This window comes from Pundamilia nyererei, unplaced genomic scaffold (genome assembly GCF_000239375.1).
Source record: "Pundamilia nyererei isolate P.nyererei 1_Seehausen unplaced genomic scaffold, PunNye1.0 scaffold00009, whole genome shotgun sequence".
NCBI classification, from domain to species: domain Eukaryota; kingdom Metazoa; phylum Chordata; class Actinopteri; order Cichliformes; family Cichlidae; genus Pundamilia; species Pundamilia nyererei.
Window position 1 is genome coordinate 3,530,095 of NW_005187410.1, and position 5,398 is coordinate 3,535,492.

Here is a 5,398-nt window from a genome sequence, read left to right on the forward strand (position 1 = left end):
CCATCCATCCATCCATCCATCCATCCATTCAATTAAACAAAGAGGGCACAATAAATGAGGCAAAGGAAATAAATCTGAAGAGTATTTTTGTCATTCAGCCATAAATTAGATAAAATTATCTTGACTAAATTACTAAAGAATTATTTCCAGGTAATGTGCTAAAGCATGAGACCCATGCTAAATAATGCCTGAAAACAATTCCGTCCTCCAAGGACAGTTCTCCATGGGAGACTGCAGTGTTTTAAGTGTTAGTATTCTTGCCTTGACAAGCTTATCAGTCCTTATGAAGTCAGATAGTGACAGGCACTGATAATACGAAATTCAATTTAAAAAAAAAAAAACCCATCTTTTTGTTGGGTAATTTTACTAATTTAAATAATGCAAATCTCAAATCTTCATTTAGAACAGCTATATGGAAATTTACAAAATGTATGTTTCTCCAAATAATAAGGAATGAAGGACATAATACAAGCAGAATGTTTTTCATCCTGTCAAACCAGTGTCACTATCTTTATGTTTATAGTAATGAGAAAGACACATGTTAGATTTCATGATAAACTCACACACAAATAATATTAACATGCATACACAATTTAAAAAAAAGAGAAAATAACCAGTACTAATAAAGTATCTTTCCTCATTCATGTTAATTGCACAGAACCTTCCCACGCATGTACCACCTACATCTTAATGACACCATAAAGTGGAACTTTAGCATACCTGTTTGCTTTCTACTAAAAAAACATCAATTATGAATTTATAAATGTTCATGGATCACGAAAGGTGTCATTGATGGGCGGAGCGTAATAAAAAAGTATGTTTCGAACTGCTGCTAACTGATTTATTTTACTCTAAAACACCAGTTAACTTAAAAAAAATTATCACGCTGTAATTGATTTAACATTGTCTTTCAAAATGAATAACTCGAAAAAGAAATAGCACAGTCTATCACACCGTTGCAAATTTAATCAAGTAAGTTTAAGTACAAAATGCATTCAGAGTTCAGGAAAAAAAGAAAACACCTTTATTCAGTATTCAATAATCTTTATGTACCTTGAAATTAAAATACATTTAAATCGACTGTACTGTAAGTATGGCAATACATACACACATATAAACATGTATGTGGTGCACTTCCGTATGTACGCTGTATATCATTAGCAAATGTACAATACATACAGCTATGTGCAAGTTTGTTTTCTGTACAGGTATATGAAAAGTAAAAATTCAGAACTTTCATATTTTAATGTTATCCCTCACACTTGCATGTAGAATTGCAAGTGCACAGATATACACAATAACATGCGCACTACAACAATTCACAAAAGATTAAAGCAAGTCGTTATTTTTTAGGAAAAGAATTTGCATTGGGGACCTTGCAAGAGACAAGGTTAATGGAAACATGATATTGTGAATATACTGAACGTCAGTACTGTATGTGCAGGTTAACGTCATCTTTGTTTTCAAGGTGCCTTTTTTTTTTCTGTGACTAGTTCTTGACAGCGTAAAGACAGTCTCTGTGAGGTAGACTGCTCAAATTCAAGGGCAAGCTTTTATTTTATGCATTTTTTTGTTTGTTTTAAATTTTTATCCACAAATGCATGACATTCAAAATGACAGGACATGAGTACTACATGTAAAATATGTAGCAATGAGGTAGAAAAGGTTATAAAGAATGCCAGACTGAAAAAACTCATGATGGAAACACCATTTTAAGCAGTTCAGCAAAATCAAATCACAGAAAAACTGAAAGATATTGAAAAAGATGATACAAGTGACTGAGAGTCAATGTGCTTATCAAAGGTTCTGCTGACATGTTGTGACTGTATACCCACATCACCTTCAATACTGAATGATTTATAATAACATCTACAACATCTGAACTTTACAATGTATTTTGATAAATGTGTCTAAGTTTTCCTCATATCAGATCTTTGTCAAAAAATGTTTACCGTTTAGCTGTCATGACAAATAAAATCATAGAAATGTAACATTTTATGTGCCTTGTGTTACATTGTGCTCTATTACACATTGTTTGGGAGACAGCTTTCTCTAAAATGCACGAAAGATTACTTACATACAACTTAATTTGAGTGGACTATTCCCCCTTTCAATGTACATCTCTGCTGCTTGTGAACAGTTGATCTTTTGTACTTGTGAAATCTGTGCTTGTAAATCGTGCTCAAGGCTTCTTAGTACCTACTTGTTAAAAAAACACAAAAACAACAACGACAAGAAGAAAAAAACTTCTATATTCAGTCTCATATTCCAGTGTGTCATTTTCTACCAAACTCTGTAATAAACAAGTTAACCATATGTGTATTTGTCTTCCATGCAGATATGCTATGTCCATTCACTTTGATGGGGTGAGACTTGAAACTTATTATTTCACAAGCTCATGTATCTCTTAAACATTTAACATACTTTGATTCTGTAACTTAACAATGCCGAGTGAGATGGCAAGAGATTTTCCAATTATACATAAATACATCCGGCAATAAAGGTAAATTCGCAGCTTCCTTAAAACTGTTTTCATCTTATATAGGAGAGAAAATTTAAAAAAAAAACCCAAAACAAACAGACGCATAAAAGGCAGTAAATACTTGATGTGTAAGGGCTTTTACAAGTAGCATCAACTTTTTCCAATTTCATGTGTTTGCCCTGAGCAGTGGCCAAATTTCATGTAACAATGTTACAATGTTTTAGGATAATTTCATTTGAGAAAAATTGCATGTGACTGGTGAGTATGACTGTTACAATTGACATAATGCGACAATTATTACTACTAATGAACTTACAATGAATGTATGTTTATTTTTTTTATAACTTCCCGGTAATTCCAGTCCCTTCAAAGAACTGGTGTTGGAAATTACCATTGGTATTACATGTACAGAACATGATCGATCCTGACTGTAGTCGTGCGTTACAAACAAACTACTGAATATAATAAATAAGTGAAGAGGGCATGAATATTCTTCATTACTGTTTCTCCAAATATGTGTAGGTCTACAATTTTCAAACTTAACAAATACAATGATTCTGTCCCTAAGCTGATCAAAATGTGTCGGGTTTAGTTACCGTTTTACCAGTTACAATTACTTGTATGGATTTAATTAAACTGCTTAGATTACTCTTCTGTAAAGTGTTACATAGATTATATGAAACTAGAAACAGACTTTTGGTGCAGCTGGTAGATTTCTTGCTCTGTAATTGTTCTAAATGCTTTGAAAACATCCTGATGTGGATCTTCGAAAATTAATGATATCATACCAGGTAGCAGTGATCATTGTGAATGTTGTCTAATAAAAGATAAAAGATAAAATATGTGCAATAGACAACAACAAAAAAAATACGGTCCTTAAGTGCCTCTACCCATCTACATCTGCATCTACTTCAGTGGCATTTTTCAATGTGCGAGTGCTTTGCTTTCCTTACTACTATGAGTACATAATACATTCAATACTTTTACTTGCCAATTCAGCTATCAGATTGGCTCTTTTATTGTTGGAAATGTTGCATGGGCATGTACTGATAAATGGCAGCAAATAGTGATTGAAAACATTGTACGAGTTTAAGTGTGAAAATTATAATAAAATAAAAACAATTTACCAGATAATGCAAGACTAGCCTTTGGAAATGTCCCTAAAAGGGAATGCCACTCAATTCATGGATGTTACAGCCTAAGAAGGAAAAGTAAACTTCAACATAATGGAATCATTTTTAAGACAAAACATGTGCAGGCTTACACACGTCTATGTTAGACAAAGATTCAGGGGTCTAGCAAGGTACAGCAACAAGATCACTGGTGAATCTTGGCTAACACAGAGCAAATTATCCTTAAGGCAAAGGCATAGTGTATCACAAACCTGACATTCAGTGGCATTCCCCTTTACGTATATCATATGGTGAGTAACAAGGTTCTTGGCAGTTATCAAAATGTAAAGCTAATAGATTTTTTTTCCAGAAATTGTTTTGTTCGTTTTCAAAGGATTTTCTAATCGAACAAGCAGAAGAGATGCTGACATTTTGCTGTCCCTATGAATTTGTCTTTCAGAGATAACAAAGAAACTGAGGTAGAAAGAAACTTGGGCTATACATAATCCTTAGGTTTCATTAATGATAAAACAGCAGCAAGATGGAATGAAATCGCTTGGGGCAGTCGTCATTCTCAACCCCAAGATGTTTGTCTACACCCTTTGTATTTCTTTCAGTTCTGCATAACCACAAGCTAGGAATTTGTGTCTGCAAACTGGGAACTAAACAACAGGATCATTTTATTTGATGTAAATGAAGATTTTTTTTTTCTTTTGACAGCCAAAAGGGGAAAAAATGCTCCAAACAGAAATTTCTTTAAGGCTATAAGTCAAGATACACAATGATTCCATTATTTTTAAAGGCAATTGTCTGATCATAGAACAAGTTTCCATTTCAAACTAATTTCAAAGTTAAAGAATCCTAGACAAATAAATGAGAATTACTCTCAAACATTCATTGCAGGAAACTTCTCATTTTGAGGTATTAAATAGCCTTTCATGGTTAGATGATGCGATTTTAAATGCAAGTCAGATGCTTGTGTATTGTGTAGTGCTTTGATACAAGCTCATGAGGTACTAGACATATCATCAACATCATCATCACTTTCCTGAGTTGTCAAATAGAGAACATCAAAAGAAAAAATGGTAGAATTTTACATTGTGACTATTCTGATATTTTAACAAGAATTACATAGTAATTTAATGTTGAAATTGAATTCACTGTGTCAGCTTTTTTTCAAAAAATGTAACTGTCACTTTTATTTATAGCACATCAACCAAATTTAAGTTGAGTGAAAAACAAACAAACATATTTTCATATTCTCCACCTAAAAATAATGGATATACCAAAGTTATGGTAAGTAAATGACTTACACATGCATAAAATCTGTGTAAGGTAATGAACCCCAACTAAAGTTATGCCAGTAAATTTAATTCAGCTCAAATTAACCACGGGTGTTCACAGAGAGCACAAAACAGACACAGCTGAAGAACACTGTTCAATAATAAAGAGAAAGCAAGGTTTTGTCACATTGTAAAGCTTTTTTTTTTGTATTAGCACATTTCACCAATGAAGATTGTGAGGCAAAAAAATACAACAAAAAACTTAAACAGCACCACCTCAGGCACTTGATAGCAACTAAATCTCAAGATCAGCAGAATAGTATATATATATTTAAATATATATATGTATATACAAAAATGTGGGGCATCTTCTCCAAGCTGTTTGAATTGTAGTTAACACATGGATTTAGCCATATAAAGTTTCTTTTCTGATTTTAACCAAAGTCTGACGTCCAGACTTATAACTTCTGTCAGAAGCCAAAAAAGGAAATTTCCTTTACTCTATATAGCATGTTCATGTC